This window comes from Hyla sarda, chromosome 5, assembly GCF_029499605.1.
Source record: "Hyla sarda isolate aHylSar1 chromosome 5, aHylSar1.hap1, whole genome shotgun sequence".
Classification (NCBI taxonomy): domain Eukaryota; kingdom Metazoa; phylum Chordata; class Amphibia; order Anura; family Hylidae; genus Hyla; species Hyla sarda.
The window spans coordinates 138,141,784-138,162,468 of record NC_079193.1 but is presented as its reverse complement, the minus strand read 5'-3'; the positions used below and the strand labels follow the sequence as shown (position 1 = coordinate 138,162,468).

General features: G+C 46.5%; 1 protein-coding gene and 1 long non-coding RNA gene across 8 annotated transcripts in view; one reads left to right on the top strand and one right to left on the bottom strand.

The window, feature by feature from the left end:
• The window catches only part of TRANK1 (tetratricopeptide repeat and ankyrin repeat containing 1), a 300,522-nt gene that overhangs the window by 269,066 nt on the left and 10,771 nt on the right, over positions 1–20,685 (bottom strand). Inside the window, exon 1 of one of the 6 annotated variants that reach the window (XM_056520374.1) lies at positions 4,190–4,208. The exons of the other annotated variants lie outside the window; for them this stretch is intronic. The gene's annotated coding sequence lies outside the window, so the exon portion shown is untranslated. Of the gene's footprint in view, positions 1–4,189; positions 4,209–20,685 lie in introns of those variants that run through there. 6 annotated transcript variants of the gene reach the window in all.
• On the top strand, positions 3,069–12,391 carry LOC130273477 (uncharacterized). Of its 2 annotated transcripts, none has more exons than XR_008844006.1 (3): positions 3,069–3,156; positions 10,683–10,824; positions 11,728–12,391. It is a non-coding gene; the product is annotated as an uncharacterized LOC130273477 (long non-coding RNA). The 2 variants fall into 2 exon arrangements; XR_008844005.1 differs by having other exon boundaries at positions 3,070–3,156; positions 10,508–10,824.

The window sequence follows — 20,685 nt, the reverse complement described above, 5'->3', positions numbered from 1 at the left end:
CTATTTGATCAACGACCAGTGTTCCCTCTACCTCCCCTGAATGATTGATCAGGCGAAAAGGAGATATTTTAGTTTGAGCTTCATCTGTGGGAAACCCTTTTTTCTTGTCTGCCATTGGTTCTAATATAGTGTTCAGCTAAGGGCCAAATACAAATTGACCGTGAAATGGAACAGAACAAAGCTTGTTTTTAGATGCCATGTCTCCAGACAAAGATTTCAACCAAAGTACAGGTCTAGTACTATTAGACAAAACGACATTGCGGGCATTTCTAATTGATCCAACAAAACTCCTAGAGTTCTAGCCACACAGGTGGAGGCAACATTAACCCCTTCATGACCCAGCCTATTTTCACCTTCAGGACCTAGGCATTTTTTGAAAATCTGACCACTGTCACTTTAAACATTAATAACTCTGGAATGCTTTTACTTATCATTCTGATTCCGAGATTGTTTTTTCGTGACATATTCTACTTTATGTTATTGGTAAAATTTCACAGATATTTGCATCCTTTCTTGGTAAAAAAAATCTAATAATTTCATGAAAATTTTGCATTTTTCTAACTTTGAAACTCTCTGCTTGAAAGGAAAATGGATATTCCAAATAAATTACATATTGATTCACATATACAATATGTCTACTTTATGTTTGCATAAAAAAATTGACAAGTTTTTACTTCTGGAAGACACCAGAGGGCTTCAAAGTTCCGCAGCAATTTTCCAATTTTTCTCAAGATTTTCAAAATCGTACTTTTTCAGGGCCCAGTTCAGGTTGGAAGTGGATTTTAAGGGTCTTCATATTAGAAATACCCCATAAATGACCCCATTATTAAAACTGCACCCCCAAAGTATTCAAAATGACATTCAGTAAGTGTTTTAACCCTTTAGGTGTTTTACAGGAATAGCAGCAAAGTGAAGGAGAAAATTCTAAATCATCATTTTTTACACTCGCATGTTCTTGTAGACTCAATTTTTGAATTTTTACAAGGGGTAAAAGGAGAGAAATCACCCTAAAATTTGTAAGCCAATTTCTCTCGAGTAAGGAAATACCTCATATGCGTATGTAAAGTGTTCGGCGGAGCGCAGTAGAGTGAGTTTTTCTGAAAGAGGTTTTTGGGGGGCATGTCCCATTTAGGAAGCCCCTATGGTGCCAGAACAGTGGACCCCCCACATGTGACCCCATTTTGAAAACTATACCCCTCATGGAATTTAATAAGGGGTGCAGTGAGCATTTACACCCCACTGGCGTTTGACAGATATTTGAAACAGTGGACTGTGCAAATGAAAAAAATTATTTTTCATTTTCACAGACCACTGTTCCAAAAATCTGTCATACACTAGTGGGGTGTAAATGCTCACTGCACCCCTTATTACATTCCGTGAGGGGTGTTGTTTCCAAAATGGGGTCACATATGGATATTTATTGTTTTGCGTTTGTCAGAACTGCTGTAACAATCACCCCTGTGCAAATCGCCTCAAATGTACATGGCGCACTCTCCCTTCTGGGCCTTGTTGTGCGCCCCCAGAGCACTTTGCGCCCACATATGGGGTATCCCCGTACTCGGGAGGAATTGCATTACAAATTTAGAGGGTCTTTTTTCCCTTTTACCTCTTGTGAAAATGAAAAGTATAGGGCAACACCAGCATGTCAGTGTAAAAAATTTATTTTTTTACACTTACATGCTGGTGTAGACCCCAACTTCACCTTTTCATAAGGGGTTAAAGAAGAAAAAGCCCCCCAAAATTTGTAAGGCAATTTCTCGCGAGTACGGCGATACCCCATATGTGTCCCAAAACTGTTGCCCTGAAATATGACAGGGCTCCAAAGTGAGAGAGCGCCATTCGCATTTGAGGCCTGAATTAGGGATTTGTATAGGGGTGGACATAGGGGTATTCTATGCCAATGATTCCCAAACAGGGTGCCTCCAGCTGTTGCAAAACTCCCAGCATGCCTGGACAGTCAATGACTGTCCGGCAATACTGGGAGTTGTTATTTTGCAACAGCTGGAGGCTCCGTTTTGCAACAGACGTTTTTCATTTTTTTGGGGGAGGGGGGCTGTGTAGGAGTATGTGCATATGTAGTGTTTTTTACTTTTTATTTTAGGTTAGTGTTAGTGTAGTGTAGTGTTTTTAGGGTACAGTCACATGGGCAGAGGTTCACAGCAAGTTTGCCGCTGGGAGTTTGAGCTGCAGCGCAAAATTTGGGCCATCTCAAACTTGCAGCACTCACTGTAAACCTCCGCCCATGTGAGTGTACCCTGTACATTCACATTGGGGGGAGGGGGCAAACATCCAGCTGTTGCAAACTCCGAGCATGCCCTTTGGCTGTCCGTGCATGCTGGGAGTTGTAGTTTTGCAACAGCTGGAGGCACACTGGTTTGGAAACACTAAGTTAAGTAATAAACTTTCAAGTGTTTTGCAACCAAACTTAGTGTTTCCAAACCAGTGTGCCTCCAGCTGTTGCAAAACTACAACTCCCAGCATGCATGGTCTGTCAGTGCATGCTGGGAGTTATAGTTTTGCAACAATTGCAACAGCTGTAGGCACTGAGGTAGGAAACGGACAATGTTTCCCAACTAGTGTGCCTCCAGTTGTTGCAAAACTATAACTCCCAGCATGCCCAGGCATGCTGGAAGTTGAAGTTCGGCAATATCTGAAGGATCAGATGTTGCCGAACTACAACTTCCAGCATGCTTGGGCAGTCTGGGCATGCTGGGAGTTGTAGTTTTGCAACATCTGGAGGTCCACAGTTTGGAGACCACTGTATAATGGTCTCCAATCTGTGCTCTTCCAGATGTTAGAGAACTACAACTCCCAGCATGCCTGGACAGACTGAGCATGCTGAGATTTGTAGTTTTGCAACATCTGGAAGAGCACAGATTGGAGACCATTATACAGTGGTCTCCAAACTGTGGACCTCCAGATGTTGCAAAACTACAATTCCCAGCATGCCCAGAAAGCCAAAGGCTGTCTGGGCATGCTGGGAGTTGCAGTTTTGAAACTCCCAGAGGCAGCAGTGAGATCGCTTTACTGTGATCTCACTGCTGCCAATGAAGATGCCGCCCTGCTGCCGGAAACTCACCTCCGGGACGCAGCGCCGCCGGGACCGCCTGGAGGACGCCGCTCGTGCCGGGACCGCTCGGGACACCGCATGGCCAGGTAAGTGACGCCGGGGGACGGGTCAGGGACACTTAGCAGAGCCGTGTGTGTCCCGATCCCCATGATTGGGACTCACACACCACGCTGCTAAGTATTCTGATAGCGAAACGCTGCTATCAGCTAGTCAGATTTGACTAGCTGATAGCAGCGATCGCTGGGGGGGGGGGGGGGGGGGGATGAAACCCCCCGTGGTCGCATGGTAAGATGGCTGGCTATCAGTGATAGCCACCGACTTACCGGGCGCTGCGGGATGCCGCGAGTAGCGGCAAAAATGTTCATGACGTACCTGTATGTCATGGGTCGGGAAGGGGTTAATGGGGTTATCCAGGAAAAAACTTTTCATATATCTCAACTGGATCCAGAAAGTTAAACAGATTTGTAAATTACTTCTATTAAAAAATCTTAATCCTTTCAGTACTTATGAGCTTCTGAAGTTGAGTTGTTCTTTTCTGTCTAAGTGTTCTCTGATGACACGTGTGTCGGGAACCGCCGACATGCCCCCTCCATACACTGCTATGGGAGAGCCGGAAATTGCCGAAGGCAGTGCTTCGGCTATCCCATAGCAGTAAATGGAGGGCGCGTGTCAGCTGCCACCTCGTGCGGTGGTTGACACGCGCTCTCAATGCAGAGAGCCGCGGCCCCGTACGGGAGATCGTGGGGACCCCCCGCGATTTGAAACTTATCCCCCATCCTTAGGATAGGGGATAAAATGTTCAATCCCGTAGTTCTCCTTTAAGGCCAAAATGGGCTGTGTCCTTAAGGGGTTAAACAGGACACAAAACCATAGTAGACTGCTGTTTTGTGTACGGTAAAAAAACAAAAAACAGTACATATCCAAAAAACGTACACAACCGGATACTTCTTGTTGCATACGTTTTTGCATGGGAGGCCAATGTATATGGTTTTCCTATACAAAACCATATAAAGGGAACCATATAGCAAAATCGTGATGTGAATGCACCCTAATTAGGTTCATGTTCCTGTCACCTTTATCTGTGTTTTAAACAGATACCAGTCCCATTGTGCTGCTCACATCTCCTCCAGTCCTCTTCATAGCAGAGGGTGTGTCCCTGAGCAAGCTGTGTTAGCTTTCATTTCCTGACTCAGGGCTCATCAGTGCCTGCCGCAGGGATTTCGATGACTAGGCCAGGAACTGTATATCAATATAGCCTGTATGGGGACATATAGTGGCCAGAATTATAACAACCAAATATAAGGTAAAAACCACACTATTTAAAAGGTGGAATATCGTTCCCAGAACATACTAGAAGGCCTCCAAGGGAAGTTAAACATATTCAAGATTTTGGAATCTGGAATAATGGAAGGGTGGGAGTATAGGAAAAATCCAGGGGTTGATAGCTTGATCAAATCATGGGTAAGGCTTAAAAAGATTGAGGGAGTCCACCATAGTTTAGAAACATCTACGATATGGCATAATAAAAAGATAGGGGAATTCCATGAATTAGGATTATTAAAAAATATAGAGGAGAAGGGAATTAGGAATATTTGATTTGATAAAAGAGGGTAAGCTTATCAAACGGGAAGATTTGAATGAAAAATATTATTTGGAAGAAAAAGTTTGGTACGAATATGCTTAAATTAGATATGCATTCTTGGCCACCAGAGAGAAAGAGATCTTTAGGGTAGAGACCCTTAGGGGTCTAATAGAAAAAATTGTTAATAACAAAATAGGAAGGAAAAAGATAGTAGCAAACCTATATAAACACCTGGTAGCAAAGACAACAAAAAGAGGCAGTGGTAGCATTTTCTTTTATATTTGAAGATTTTTTTTTTTTTTTATGCAGCCGATGGGGGTGGGGGAAGGGTAAGGGGCGTGGGGAAGTTAAATTAATGTTATGTGCATTTGAATTGAAAAACAATATGAAAAATAAAAAAAAAAAGCACAATTTTTTAAGGAAAACCAATAGTTTGTTCACTGCACTAAATCCAATACTTACCCGCATCCGTCGTCCGGAGATAGACTCTTTATTAGCCTACATTGCTAATATGTTAATGGCTGTGTTTGCACAATGGAGGTGGGCCCTGGCATAGCAGGCATCCCTGCATCCACCTCCTCTGCTCTTATATGCAACGGGTAAAGAGTCCTTCATGAATATTCATGAGGTGGGCAGGCATATCAAAGCAGAGGGAATGGAGGCAGGGATGCTGGGTATTCCAGGGCCCTTGTCCATTGCGCAAATCAGGTGATCAACATATGGAGGCTGATATTAGCAATAGAGGACCATGGATCTGGGTAGGTTTTACCTAATTTTAATCCAGTTCACGAGCAATATAACCCTGTTTATTGGGTTTCGTGCATGTAAAGCTACTGTCAGTTTTACTTTAACCCCTTAAGGACCCAGCCAATTTTCAGTGTAGGACCCGGCCATTTTTTGCACATCTGACCGCTGTCATTTTAAGCATTAATAACTCTGGGATGTTTTTACCTTTCATTCTGATTCCGAGATTGTTTTTTCATGACATATTGTACTTTATATTAGTGGTAAAATTTTGTCGATACTTGCATAATTTCTTGGTGAAAAATTCCAAAATTTGATGAAAAGATTGAAAATTTGAAGCTCTCTGCTTATAAGGAAAATGGATATTTCAAATAAATTATATATTGATTCACATATACAATATGTCTACTTTATATTTACATCATAAAGTTGACATGTTTTTACTTTTGGAAGACATTAAAGGGCACAAAATTTTCGAAATCTAAATTTTTCAGGTACCAGTTCAGTTTTGAAGTGGATTTTAGGGGCATTATTATTAGAAATACCCCATTATAAAAACTGCACCCCTCCAAGTATTCAAAATGACATTCAAAAGGTTTGTCAACCCTTTAGGTGTTTCACAGGAATAGCAGCAAATTGAATGAGAAAGTTCAAAATCTTCATTTTTTACACTGGCATGTTCTTGTAGAACCAGTTTTTGAATTTTTGCAAGGGGTAATAGGAGAAAAAGCCCCCCAAAATTTGTAACCCAATTTCTTTCCAGTAAGGAAATACCTCATATGTGTATGTCAAGTGTTCAGCAGGCGCAGTAGAGGGCTCAGAATGGAAGGAGCTTCAATGGGCTTTTGGAGAGTGAATTTTGGGGGGCAGGTCACATTTAGGAAGCCCCTGTGGTGCCAGAACAGCAGGAAACCCCTTACATGGCATACCATTTTGGAAACTACACCCCTCAAGGCACGTAACAAGGGGTACAGTGAGCCTTAATACCCCCCAGGTGTTTGACAACTTTTCGTTAAAGTCGGATGTGTAAATGAAAAAAAAAATTTCACTAAAGTGGCGTTTTTTGCCCAAATGTTTACAAATGGTAATGGGAGAAAATGCCCCCCCCCCCCAATATTTGTAACCCTATCTCTTCTGAGTATGGAAATACCCCATGTTAGGATGTAAAATGCTCTGCAGGCAAGCTACAAAGCTCAGAAGAGAAGGAGCCCCATTTGGCTTTTGGAAAGCAAATTTTGCTGAAATGGTTTTTGGTGGGCATGTCACATTTAGGAAGCCCCTATGGTGCTATACTATTTTGGAAACTACACCCCTCAAGGAACGTAACAAGGGGTATAGTGAGCCTTAACACCTCACAGGTGTTTCACGACTTTTTGTTAAAGTTGGATGTGTTAATGAAAAAAAAAAATATATATATATATTTTCACTCAAATGCTGATTTTCCCCCAAATTTTACATTTTTACAAGGGGTAATAGGAGAAAATGACCCCCCCCCCCACCCAAAAAAAAAAAAAAAAAAATTTGTAACCCCATTTCTTCTGAGTATGGAAATACCCCATGTGTGGACGTCAAGTGCTCTGCTGCTGGGGAACTACAATGCTCAGAAGAGAAGGAGCGCCATTGAGCTTTTAAAGAGTGAATTTGTTTGGAATGGGTGTTTACAAAGCCCCCGTGGTGCCAGAACAGTGGACCCCCCCCTCATGTGACCCCATTTTGGAAACTACACCCCTCACAGAATTTAATAAAGGGTGCAGTGAGTATTTACACCCCACTGGCGTTTGACAGATCTTTGGAACAGTGGGCTGTGTAAATGAAAAATTACATTTTTCATTTTCACGGACCACTGTTCCAAAAATCTGCCAGACACCTGTGGGGCGTAAATGTTCACTGCACCCCTTATTACATTATGTGAGGGGTGTAGTTTCCAAAACGGGGTCAAATGCGGGGGGGGTCCATTGTTCTGGCACGATGGGGGCTTTGTAAACACACGTGGCCTTCAATTCCGGACAAATTTTCTCTTCAAAAGCCCAATGGTCGCTCTCTCTTTTCTGAGCATTGTAGCTCACCAGCAGAGCACTTTACATCCACATATGGGGTATGTTCTTACTCAGAAGAAATGGGGATACAAATTTTCCCTTGTGAAAATGAAAAAAGTAACACCAGCATTTTAGTGAAAAAAAAATTTTTTTCTTAATTTTTCCATCCAGCTTTAACAAAAATTCGTCAAACACCTGTGGGGTGTTAAGGATCGCTATACCCCTTGTTTCGTTCCGTGAGGGGTGTAGTTTCCAAAATGGGGTTACATGTGGGTATTTATTTTTTTGTGGAGGCTCCGTTTTGGAAACACTGCCGTACAATACGTTTTTCATTTTTATTGGGACGGGACAGTGTATGGGGGTGTATATTTAGTGTTTTACCCTTTATTATGTGTTAGTGTAGTGTAGTGTAGTGTTTTTAGGGTACATTCACACTGGCAGCGGTTTATGGTGAGTTTCCCACTAGGAGTTTGCGCTGCGGCGAAACCCCTTAATGATCACGGACGTAAATGTATGCCCTGTTTTGGCGGTACTTCGCGAACCAGGACGTACATTTACATCCTGTGTACGACCGCGAGCATCGGAGCAATGCTCGCGTCATACACAGAAGGTTCCGGCTGCTATCAGCCAGGGACCTGCCGGTAATGGCCGACATCCACGATCGCGCGGATGTCCGCCATTCACCCATCAGATGCCGTGATCTGTACAGATCACGGCATCTTCGGCAATGCGCGCGTTAAAATAGATGATCGGATCGCCCGCAGCGCTGCCGCGGCGATCCAATCATCTGTAATGGCGGACGGAGGTCCCCTCATCTGCTTCTGTCCATCTCCCGGCATCTCCTTCTCTGGTCTGAGATTGAGCACACCAGAGCAGAAGATCGCCGATAATACTGATCAGTGCTAGGTCCTATGCATAGCACTGAACAGTATTAGCAATCAAATGATCTATCCGAACTATCAAAATATAATGTTAATGAATATAAAAAAGTCCAAAAATGCAGTTTTTTTGTCACATTTTATTCAAAAATTAATAAAAAATTATATAAAAGTTTTATTAATGCAAATGGGGTATCAATAAAAAGTTCAGTTGATGGCGCAAAAAATGAGCCCTCATACCGCCCTATATATGGAAAAATGAAAAAGTTATAGTTGGTCGATTTTAGGGCGATTTTAGATTACTGATTTTGTACAAAATGTTTTAGATTTTTTTTAAGCGGAACAAAAATATAAAAGTATCTAGCCATGGGTATCATTTTAATCGTATTGACCCACAGAATAAAGAACACATGTACCTTATATACTCGAGTATAAGCCGAGTTTTTCAGCACGATTTTTCGTGCTGAAAACACCCCCCTCGGCTTATACTCGAGTGAACTCTCCACCCTCAGTGGTCTTCAACCTGCGGACCTCCAGAGGTTTCAAAACTACAACTCCCAGCAAGCCCGGGCAGCCATCGGCTGTCCGGGCTTGCTGGGAGTTGTAGTTTTGAAACCTCTGGAGGTCCGCAGGTTGAAGACCACTGCGGCCTTCGACATCATCCAGCCCCCTTTCACCCCCTTTAGTTCTGTACAGTACTCACCTCCGCTCGGCGCTGGTCCGGTGCTGCAGGACTGTCCGGTGGGGAGGTCGTCCGGTGGGATAGTGGTTCCGGGCTGCCATCTTCACCGGGGAGGCCTCTTCTCCACGCTTCGGGCCCGGAATAGTCACGTTGCCTTAACGACGACGCAGAGGTACGTTCATTACCAACGTTCCTCTGCAACATCGTCAAGGCAACGCCTCTATTCTGGGCCCGAAGCGCGGAGAAACGGCCTCCCCGGTGAAGATGGCAGCCCGGAACCAGTATCCCACCGGACGACCTCCCCACTGGACAGTCCTGCAGCACCGGACCAGCGCCGAGCGGAGGCGAGTACAGAACTAAAGGGGGTGAGAGGGGGCTGGATGATGTCGAAGGCCGCAGTGGTCTTCAACCTGCGGACCTCCAGAGGTTTCAAAACTACAACTCCCAGCAAGCCCGGACAGCCGATGGCTGCCCGGGCTTGCTGGGAGTTGTAGTTTTGAAACATCTGGAGGTCCGCAGGTTGAAGACCATGATGATGACATGTGGTGATGATGACGACAAGGGGATGATGAAGGGGACGGGGGGGGGGTGGGATTATGACAAGGGGATGATGAAGAGGGGGAGATTATGGCAAGGGGATGATGAAGGGGGGGTGGGATGATGACAAGGGGATGATGACAAGGGGATGATGACAAAGGGATGATGACAGGCAGTGATGATGAAGGGGGGGATGATGACAGGGTGATGATGACAGGTGGTGATGATGATGACGGTGTTAATGACGGCGGTCTGGATGATGACAGGGGGGGATGATGTATTTCCCACCCTAGGCTTATACTCGAGTCAATAACTTTTCCTGGGATTTTGGGGTAAAATTAGGGGCCTCGGCTTATATTCGGGTTGGCTTATACTCGAGTATATACGGTAATTTTTACCGTAAATTGTACAGTGCGAAAACGAAACCCTCCAAAATGTGCAAAATTGTGGATTTCATTAAAATCTCCTCCCTAAAAAAATATTTTTTTGGGTTCGCAGTACATTTTATGGTAGAATGAGAGGTTTCATTACAAAGTACGATTGGTCACGCAAAAAACAGGCCCTTATATGTGTCTGTAGATGGAAATATTAAAGAGTTATGAATATTAGAAGGCGATGAGGAAAAAAACGAAAATGCAAAAATAAAATTGGCCTGGTCCTTAAGGTGAAAATGGGCTTGGTCCTTAAGGGGTTAAACACTTTTTTAGTCTCCCCTAGGAAATTTGTACAAGCGATTGTTGGATACAGTCATGTTGGTGGCCCACTAGTACTGCTTGTCTGTGTTAAGCTATACTAGCAGATCTAAAATGAAGACCTTCGGAAGGCCTTGGGCTGCTATGACAATCGATCACCCAGAGAAGCTGCACTTGTCAAATAATTCCATGGATGCCATGGTCACTACTGACTGAAGCATCTAGGGCTCTCCACAGCATTATTTTGCCTACTAAACTGAACTTCAACTACTACTATGTCCTCCAGGAATAGAAAGAGAGGAAAATCCGTAGCGAAATTCCGCAAACTTACTGATTTTTACCTCTCCCCCGGAGCCCTCTGACTCCCGCCAAAGCACTAGCGCGCACCAGCATGCTGCACAATCAACCTGCAGAAGCTCCTCAATGCCTCCGTCCTCACCGCAGCCCGTTTCTCCCTCCAGGAGCTCCCCACAGAGTGCCAGCGCTTCCGGTCACCCTGCGCACAGAGCTGTCACATCTGCCCCGGCATCTCCCCTGTCGGGGAGCCCGGCGAAGCAGCGCCAGTGCCTCCATGATGCTGAGGAGGCTGAAGATACTCCAGGGGTGAGTCTCTCCTTCTCCTATTTATCTCCTGTTGCAGATTGTTTAGCAAATCACCCCACAGGGGATGGCCCTATTACAGAGCTAACACTAAAAAATATGCTAGTGGCTTTACAAGAGTCAATTCATTTAGATGTTGCCTCCATGCTACAGCCTGTCAAAACAGACCTCTTAGAGATGAAGGAGAGGGTCTGTCACGCTGAAACTAAAATGGCAGAATATGCGACTTCTCACAATGTGTTAATAGAAGCACACTATGAGCTGGAGTCAGAGGTTGCGGCCATGAGGGCTAAAATGGCGGACCTAGAAGATAGGTCGCGGAGGAACAATGTTAAAGGGTACCTCTCATCAAAATAACTTTTGATATATTATAGATTAATGTATGCAGAATAACTTTACAATTGCATGTTATTAAAAAATATGCTTCTTTCTATTTAATTTTCCACTTTGAAGAAATGACCACTAGGGGTCTCCCTACAGTCCTGGCAGCAAGCATTTCAGACTCATGCTGGAGTCCTAAACACTACAAGCTGCCAGTATGTTTTGTTCACAAAGGAGAACACTCAGAGCTGCCAGCCTGCTTTGTTCACAGCCTGTTTGGCTGTGAACAAAGCAGGCTGGCAGCTCTGAGTGTTTAGGACTCCAGCATGAGTCAGAAATGCTTGCTGACAGGACTGATCAGGAAAAATACAATAGGAAGAAGCATATTTTTCATTAACATGCTATTGGAAAGTTATTCAACTTTCATTAATCTAAAATATATCAAAAGTTTATTTGATGAGAGGTACCCTTTAAATTCAGAGGAATACCGGAGTCTGTTCCTTGCTCTGCTTTAAATCGGTTCCTACATGATTTTATTAAACAGTTGCTGCCTAACTGTACTCTGCTTGATCTTACAATTGACAGGGCACACAGGGTGCTGAAACCGAACCATTTGGCAGACTACGTCCCTAGAGATGTGCTGGCTAGGCTGCACTATTTCCATATCAAAGACGAACTTATGGCTACCTCTAGGAAAACACCCCCATTACCTGGAGAATTTGGGAAGATTACTCTCTTTACAGACTTGTCTGCAGCCACTTTACAGCAAAGGAGATAATTTTTCCCTAACACCTCAATCCTGAGAAAGCATAAAATCCTATATCGCTGGGGATTTCCTGTTTGTCTGTTAATCCAAAGGGATAATGCACTACATATTATTAAATCCGTTGAAGTAGGTCATCAACTATTGATTAAGTGGCAACCACCTGGAGACAGCAATACACCTACATCTCGCCCTCCATCAACTAAGGTGGACTCGGGATGGCACACAGTGAGTTCGGTGAGATGAGTCCACACCAGCGAAAGAATGGACCGGTCTGATTGGCTGTATTGGCTCAAGTGGACTATGCTCCTTAACACGATATCTGTTGAGATGGCACTCTACAGGATCTTCCACATTGTCGCTATGTGTTGGTTACTTACTTTATTCTTCCCTTTTTGTCTGTTTTGTTTTTTGTTTCTCTCCTACAGGTGGACCTTCTTTTTGTCAATGCTACGTGAGATGCTGCAATATTCTCATATGTACAAGATCACCGTATGTTTGGCATTTTTTTTATTGTACTGTCATGGTGTTGAAATTTGTTACATTTAATGTCAACGGGCTTAATAGCCCATACAAAAGAGCTATGTTATGGTCCGAAATGAAACGCCTAGCCGCTGATGTGATGTGTATTCAGGAATCGCATCTCCTACAACAAGATGCTCATAGAATTCAGCATGCTCATTACACCAATATTTTTCATTCCCATGCTTCTTCTAAAACCAGAGACATATTTATAGCCATTAAAAATTCTGTAGCTTTTACTCTTAAAGGGGTATTCCGCCACTAGACATCTTATCCCCTATTCAAAGGATGCTGGGGACCCCGGGGGATCGCTGCTGCAGCACCCCGCTATGATTACTGCGCAGAGCGAGATCGCTCTGCATGTAATGACGGGCAATACAGGGGCCGGAGCATCGTTACGTCACGGCTCCGCCCCTCGTGACGTCACGGCCCGCCCCCGTCAATACAAGTCTATTGGAAGGGGGTGTGGCGTTCGTCACGCCCCCTGCCATAGACTTGCATTAAGGGGACAGGCCGTGATGTCATGAGGGGCTGATCCATGACGTCACACTGCTCCGGCCCCTGTATCGCCGTCATTACGCACAGAGTGAACTCGCTCTGTGCAGTAATGGTGGCGGGGTGCCGCAGCGGCGATCCCCGGGGTACCCAGCAGCGGGACCGCGGTGATCTAACATCTTATCCCCTATCCTTTGGATAGGGGATAAGATGCCATGGGCGGAATACCCCTTTAAATAAATCTTGCCAAACCCCATCTATTAAAACACACCTACTTAAATTACGAGCCACTCAGAGAGCAGTTATTTGTGGATCACGAGAAACGGTTGAGGCGGGTGAAGGCTACTTATTATACCTGCTCCAATAAGGGAGGAAAACTTCTAGCCTCTGCGCTTAAACGCAAGCAAACCAAGTCTACCATCCCTTTCCTATGGACTGTGGATAAGGCTGGGTTCACACTACGTTTTTCAACTACGTTTCTCACATACGTTTTCTATCAAAAACTGTATGGGGAAAAAACGGATGGAACAGTATGGGAAAAAGTAAACCGTATGCGTTTTTAAACAGTTTACTGTTTTTAAAAGTGCATACAGTTCCGTCAGTTTTTATAGAAAAAAAAACCATACGTTTTTGAAAATTTTGTCCATTTTTAATGGGAGGGGTCTTGGGTGGGGACTTTAGGATTCAAATGCGCATGTGCAAAGTAAAAACGTATACGTTTTTCCCGTATGGAACCGTATACATGTGCGTTTCCCATTGACGTCCATGTTAAAAAAAAACGTATGTGGTTGCAGTACGGTTTTTAAACCGGAGTCAAAACTGTGGTTGACCACGATTTTGTCTCCGGTTTAAAAACCGTACTGCAAACACATACATTTTTTTTAACATGGACGTCAATGGGAAACGCACATGTATACGGTTCCATACGGAAAAAACTTATACGTTTTTACTTTGCACATGCGCATTTGAATCCTAAAGTCCCCACCCAAGACCCCTCCCATTAAAAATGGACAACATTTTCAAAAACGTATGTTTTTTTTTTCTATAAAAACTGACGGAACTGTATGCACTTATAAAAATAGTATACTGTTTAAAAACGCATACAGTTTACTTTATCCCATACTGTTCCATCCGTTTTTTCCCCATACGATTTTTGATAGAAAACTTATGTGGGAACCATAGTTGAAAAACGTAGTGTGAACCCAGCCTAAGTTAGGCAAATTGACACATCCACAAGATATAGCTAGCCGTTTTAAAGCTTATTGGGGGAGATTTATCAAAACCTGTGCAGAGGAAAACTTGCCCAGTTGCCCATAGCAACCAATCAGATTGCTTCTTTTATTTTTCACAGGCCTTCATAAAAATGAAAGAAGCGAGCTGATTGGTTGCTATGGGCAACTGGGCAAGTTTTCCTCTGCACTGGTTTTGATAAATCTCCCCCATTATGAATCATTATACAACTTGAAGTAGGACGAAACCACCCCTCAGCCGTCTTTAGAAACTATCAACAGGTTTCTCTCTTCAGTGCAGCTTACCACCCTACTACCAGAACACCTTGTTACGCCGAGCGCTCCGGGTCCCCGCTCCTCCCCGGAGCGCTCGCTTCACTCTCCCCGCGGCAGCGCTCCGGTCACGTCCTCTGACCCGGGGCGCTGCGATTCCGCTGCCAGCCGGGATGCGATTCGCGATGCGGGTAGCGCCCGCTCGCGATGCGCACCCCGGCTCCCCTACCTGACTCGCTCTCCGTCTGTTCTGTCCCGGCGCGCGCGGCCCCGCTCCCTAGGGCGCGCGCGCGCCGGGTCTCTGCGATTTAAAGGGCCACTGCGCCGCTGATTGGCGCAGTGGTCCCAATTAGTGTGTTCACCTGTGCACTTCCCTATATCACCTCACTTCCCCTGCACTCCCTTGCCGGATCTTGTTGCCTTAGTGCCAGTGAAAGCGTTCCTTGTGTGTTCCTTGCCTGTGTTTCCAGACCTTCTGCCGTTGCCCCTGACTACGATCCTTGCTGCCTGCCCCGACCTTCTGCTACGTCCGACCTTGCTTCTGCCTACTCCCTTGTACCGCGCCTATCTTCAGCAGCCAGAGAGGTGAGCCGTTGCTAGTGGATACGACCTGGTCACTACCGCCGCAGCAAGACCATCCCGCTTTGCGGCGGGCTCTGGTGAAAACCAGTAGTGGCTTAGAACCGGTCCACTAGCACGGTCCACGCCAATCCCTCTCTGGCACAGAGGATCCACTACCTGCCAGCCGGCATCGTGACAGTAGATCCGGCCATGGATCCCGCTGAAGTTCCTCTGCCAGTTGTCGCTGACCTCACCACGGTGGTCGCCCAGCAGTCACAACAGATAGCGCAACAAGGCCAACAGCTGTCTCAACTGACCGTTATGCTACAACAGTTACTACCACAGCTTCAGCAGTCATCTCCTCCGCCAGCTCCTGCACCTCCTCCGCAGCGAGTGGCCGCTCCTGGGATACGCTTATCCTTGCCGGATAAATTTGATGGGGACTCTAAGTTTTGCCGTGGCTTTCTTTCCCAATGTTCCCTGCATCTGGAGATGATGTCGGACCTGTTTCCCACTGAAAGGTCTAAGGTGGCTTTCGTAGTCAGCCTTCTGTCCGGAAAAGCCCTGTCATGGGCCACACCGCTCTGGGACCGCAATGACCCCGTCACTGCCTCTGTACACTCCTTCTTCTCGGAAATCCGAAGTGTCTTTGAGGAACCTGCCCGAGCCTCTTCTGCTGAGACTGCCCTGTTGAACCTGGTCCAGGGTAATTCTTCCGTTGGCGAGTATGCCGTACAATTCCGTACTCTTGCTTCAGAATTGTCCTGGAATAATGAGGCCCTCTGCGCGACCTTCAAAAAAGGCCTATCCAGCAACATTAAAGATGTTCTGGCCGCACGAGAAATTCCTGCTAATCTACATGAACTTATTCACCTAGCCACTCGCATTGACATGCGTTTTTCCGAAAGGCGTCAGGAACTCCGCCAAGATATGGACTCTGTTCGCACGAGGCGTTTCTTCTCCTCGGCTCCTCTCTCCTCTGGTCCCCTGCAATCTGTTCCTGTGCCTCCCGCCGTGGAGGCTATGCAGGTCGACCGGTCTCGCCTGACACCTCAAGAGAGGACACGACGCCGTATGGAGAACCTCTGCCTGTACTGTGCTAGTACCGAACACTTCCTGAGAGATTGTCCTATCCGTCCTCCTCGCCTGGAAAGACGTACGCTGACTCCGCACAATGGTGAGACAGTCCTTGATGTCTACTCTGCTTCTCCACGTCTTACTGTGCCTGTGCGGATGTCTGCCTCTGCCTTCTCCTTCTCTACAGTGGCCTTCTTGGACTCAGGATCTGCAGGAAATTTTATTTTGGCCTCTCTCGTCAACAGGTTCAACATCCCGGTGACCAGTCTCGCCAGACCCCTCTACATCAATTGTGTAAATAATGAAAGATTGGACTGTACCATACGTTTCCGCACGGAGCCCCTTCTTATGAGCATCGGATCTCATCATGAGAGGATTGAACTTTTGGTCCTCCCCAATTGCACCTCGGAAATTCTCCTTGGACTTCCCTGGCTTCAACTTCATTCCCCTACCCTGGATTGGTCCACTGGGGAGATCAAGAGTTGGGGGTCCTCTTGTTCCAAGAACTGTCTAAAACCGGTTCCCAGTAACCCTTGCTGTAACTCTGTGGTTCCTCCAGTAACCGGTCTCCCTAAGGCCTATATGGACTTCGCGGATGTTTTCTGCAAAAAACAAGCTGAGACTCTACCTCCTCACAGGCCTTATGATTGCCCTATCGACCTCCTCCCGGGCACTACTCCACCCCGGGGCAGAATTTATCCTCTCTCTGCCCCAGAGACTCTTGCCATGTCCGAATACGTCCAGGAGAATCTAAAAAAGGGCTTTATCCGTAAATCCTCCTCTCCTGCCGGAGCCGGATTTTTCTTTGTGTCCAAAAAAGATGGCTCCCTACGTCCTTGCATTGACTACCGCGGTCTTAATAAAATCACGGTTAAGAACCGCTACCCCTTACCCCTCATCTCTGAACTCTTTGATCGCCTCCAAGGTGCCCACATCTTCACTAAATTGGACTTAAGAGGCGCCTATAACCTCATCCGCATCAGAGAGGGGGACGAGTGGAAAACGGCATTTAACACCAGAGATGGACACTTTGAGTATCTGGTCATGCCCTTTGGACTGTGCAACGCCCCTGCCGTCTTCCAAGACTTTGTCAATGAAATTTTTCGTGATTTGTTATACTCCTGTGTTGTTGTATATCTGGACGATATCCTAATTTTTTCTGCCAATCTAGAAGAACACCGCCAGCATGTCCGTATGGTTCTTCAGAGACTTCGTGACAACCAACTCTATGCCAAAATTGAGAAATGTCTGTTTGAATGCCAATCTCTTCCTTTTCTAGGATATTTGGTCTCTGGCCAGGGACTACAGATGGATCCAGACAAACTCTCTGCCGTCTTAGATTGGCCACGCCCCTCCGGACTCCGTGCTATCCAACGCTTTTTGGGGTTCGCCAATTATTACAGGCAATTTATTCCACATTTTTCTACCATTGTGGCTCCTATCGTGGCTTTAACCAAAAAAAATGCTGATCCCAAGTCCTGGCCTCCTCAAGCAGAAGACGCCTTTAAACGACTCAAGTCTGCCTTTTCTTCGGCTCCCGTCCTCTCCAGACCTGACCCTTCCAAACCCTTCCTATTGGAGGTTGATGCCTCCTCAGTGGGAGCTGGAGCTGTTCTTCTACAAAAAAATTCTTCCGGGCATGCTGTCACTTGTGGTTTTTTCTCTAGGACCTTCTCTCCAGCGGAGAGGAACTACTCCATCGGGGATCGAGAGCTTCTAGCCATCAAATTAGCACTTGAGGAATGGAGGCATCTGCTGGAGGGATCAAGTTCTCCTGTTATTATCTACACCGACCACAAGAACCTCTCCTACCTCCAGTCTGCCCAACGGCTGAATCCTCGCCAGGCCCGGTGGTCTCTGTTCTTTGCCCGATTTAATTTTGAGATTCACTTTCGTCCTGCCGATAAGAACATTAGGGCCGATGCTCTCTCTCGTTCCTCGGATGCCTCAGAAGTTGAACTCTCTCCGCAACACATCATTCCACCTGACTGCCTGATCTCCACTTCTCCTGCCTCCATCAGGCAGACTCCTCCAGGAAAGACCTTTGTTTCTCCTCGCCAACGCCTCGGAATCCTCAAATGGGGTCACTCCTCCCATCTCGCAGGTCATGCGGGTATCAAGAAATCTGTGCAACTCATCTCCCGCTTCTATTGGTGGCCGACTCTGGAGACGGATGTTGTGGACTTTGTGCGAGCCTGCACTATCTGTGCCCGGGATAAGACTCCTCGCCAGAAGCCCGCTGGTTTTCTTCATCCTCTGCCTGTCCCCGAACAGCCTTGGTCTCTGATTGGTATGGATTTTATTACTGATTTACCCCCTTCCCGTGGCAACACTGTTATTTGGGTGGTCGTTGATCGATTCTCCAAAATGGCACATTTCATCCCTCTTCCTGGTCTTCCTTCTGCGCCTCAGTTGGCTAAACAATTTTTTGTACACATTTTTCGTCTTCACGGGTTGCCTACGCAGATTGTCTCGGATAGAGGCGTCCAATTCGTGTCTAAATTCTGGAGGGCTCTCTGTAAACAACTCAAGATTAAATTAAATTTTTCTTCTGCATATCATCCCCAGTCCAATGGACAAGTAGAAAGGATTAACCAGATCTTGGGTGATTATTTGCGACATTTTGTTTCCTCCCGCCAGGATGACTGGGCAGATCTCCTCCCATGGGCCGAATTCTCGTATAACTTCAGGGTCTCTGAGTCTTCCTCCAAATCCCCATTTTTCGTGGTGTACGGCCGTCACCCTCTTCCCCCCCTCCCTACTCCCTTGCCCTCTGGTCTGCCCGCTGTGGATGAAATTTCTCGTGACCTTTCCATCATATGGAGAGAGACCCAAAATTCTCTCTTACAGGCTTCATCACGCATGAAGAAGTTCGCGGATAAGAAAAGAAGAGCTCCCCCCGTTTTTTCCCCTGGAGACAAGGTATGGCTCTCCGCTAAATATGTCCGCTTCCGTGTCCCTAGCTACAAGTTGGGACCACGCTATCTTGGTCCTTTCAAAATTTTGTGTCAAATTAATCCTGTCTCTTATAAACTTCTTCTTCCTCCCTCTCTTCGTATCCCTAATGCCTTTCACGTCTCTCTTCTCAAACCACTCATCCTCAACCGTTTTTCTCCCAAATCTGTTCCTCCTACTCCTGTTTCTGGCTCCTCGGACATCTTCTCGGTCAAAGAAATTTTAGCTGCCAAAAAGGTCAGAGGGAAAAATTTTTTTTTAGTGGACTGGGAGGGTTGTGGTCCTGAAGAGAGATCCTGGGAACCTGAGGACAACATCCTAGACAAAAGTCTGCTCCTCAGGTTCTCAGGCTCCAAGAAGAGGGGGAGACCCAAGGGGGGGGTACTGTTACGCCGAGCGCTCCGGGTCCCCGCTCCTCCCCGGAGCGCTCGCTTCACTCTCCCCGCGGCAGCGCTCCGGTCACGTCCTCTGACCCGGGGCGCTGCGATTCCGCTGCCAGCCGGGATGCGATTCGCGATGCGGGTAGCGCCCGCTCGCGATGCGCACCCCGGCTCCCCTACCTGACTCGCTCTCCGTCTGTTCTGTCCCGGCGCGCGCGGCCCCGCTCCCTAGGGCGCGCGCGCGCCGGGTCTCTGCGATTTAAAGGGCCACTGCGCCGCTGATTGGCGCAGTGGTCCCAATTAGTGTGTTCACCTGTGCACTTCCCTATATCACCTCACTTCCCCTGCACTCCCTTGCCGGATCTTGTTGCCTTAGTGCCAGTGAAAGCGTTCCTTGTGTGTTCCTTGCCTGTGTTTCCAGACCTTCTGCCGTTGCCCCTGACTACGATCCTTGCTGCCTGCCCCGACCTTCTGCTACGTCCGACCTTGCTTCTGCCTACTCCCTTGTACCGCGCCTATCTTCAGCAGCCAGAGAGGTGAGCCGTTGCTAGTGGATACGACCTGGTCACTACCGCCGCAGCAAGACCATCCCGCTTTGCGGCGGGCTCTGGTGAAAACCAGTAGTGGCTTAGAACCGGTCCACTAGCACGGTCCACGCCAATCCCTCTCTGGCACAGAGGATCCACTACCTGCCAGCCGGCATCGTGACACACCTCTCTACCCTTAACTCCACAATTACTGTGGATGAGGTCACCCGTACTATCAATTCCCTCCCTACAGGGAAGTCAGCGGGTCCAGACGGACTGACCAATTAATATTTAAAGTTTTTGCTCCCATTTTGGTCAACCCTATGCATCGTTTCTTTCAACACACCATAGATATGGGTCTCCTCCCTACAGAAAATCAAAAAGCATTGATTGTCACCTTGGCTAAACCTGGCAAAGACCATGACACCCCTCAAAATTTTCGCCCCATATCCCTGTTAAACTGTGATATTAAGATATTCACAAAACTTTTAGAAACAAGATTATCTCAGGTCCTCCCATATCTCATCAAGGACGATCAAACCGGGTTTGGTAAAAAACGCCAGTCTTCGGATAACTCACGAAGAGCCCTTAATCTCATACATTATATTAATCAGCATAACTTACCTGCTTTGCTAGTCGCCTTAGATGCAGAAAAGGCATTTGATCGCCTCCATTGGGCATACGCCTTTAGAGTACTTGCCACGATGGGATAGGACGGCCCTATAGTTTCAGCAATTAGAGCTTTATACACACACCCTACT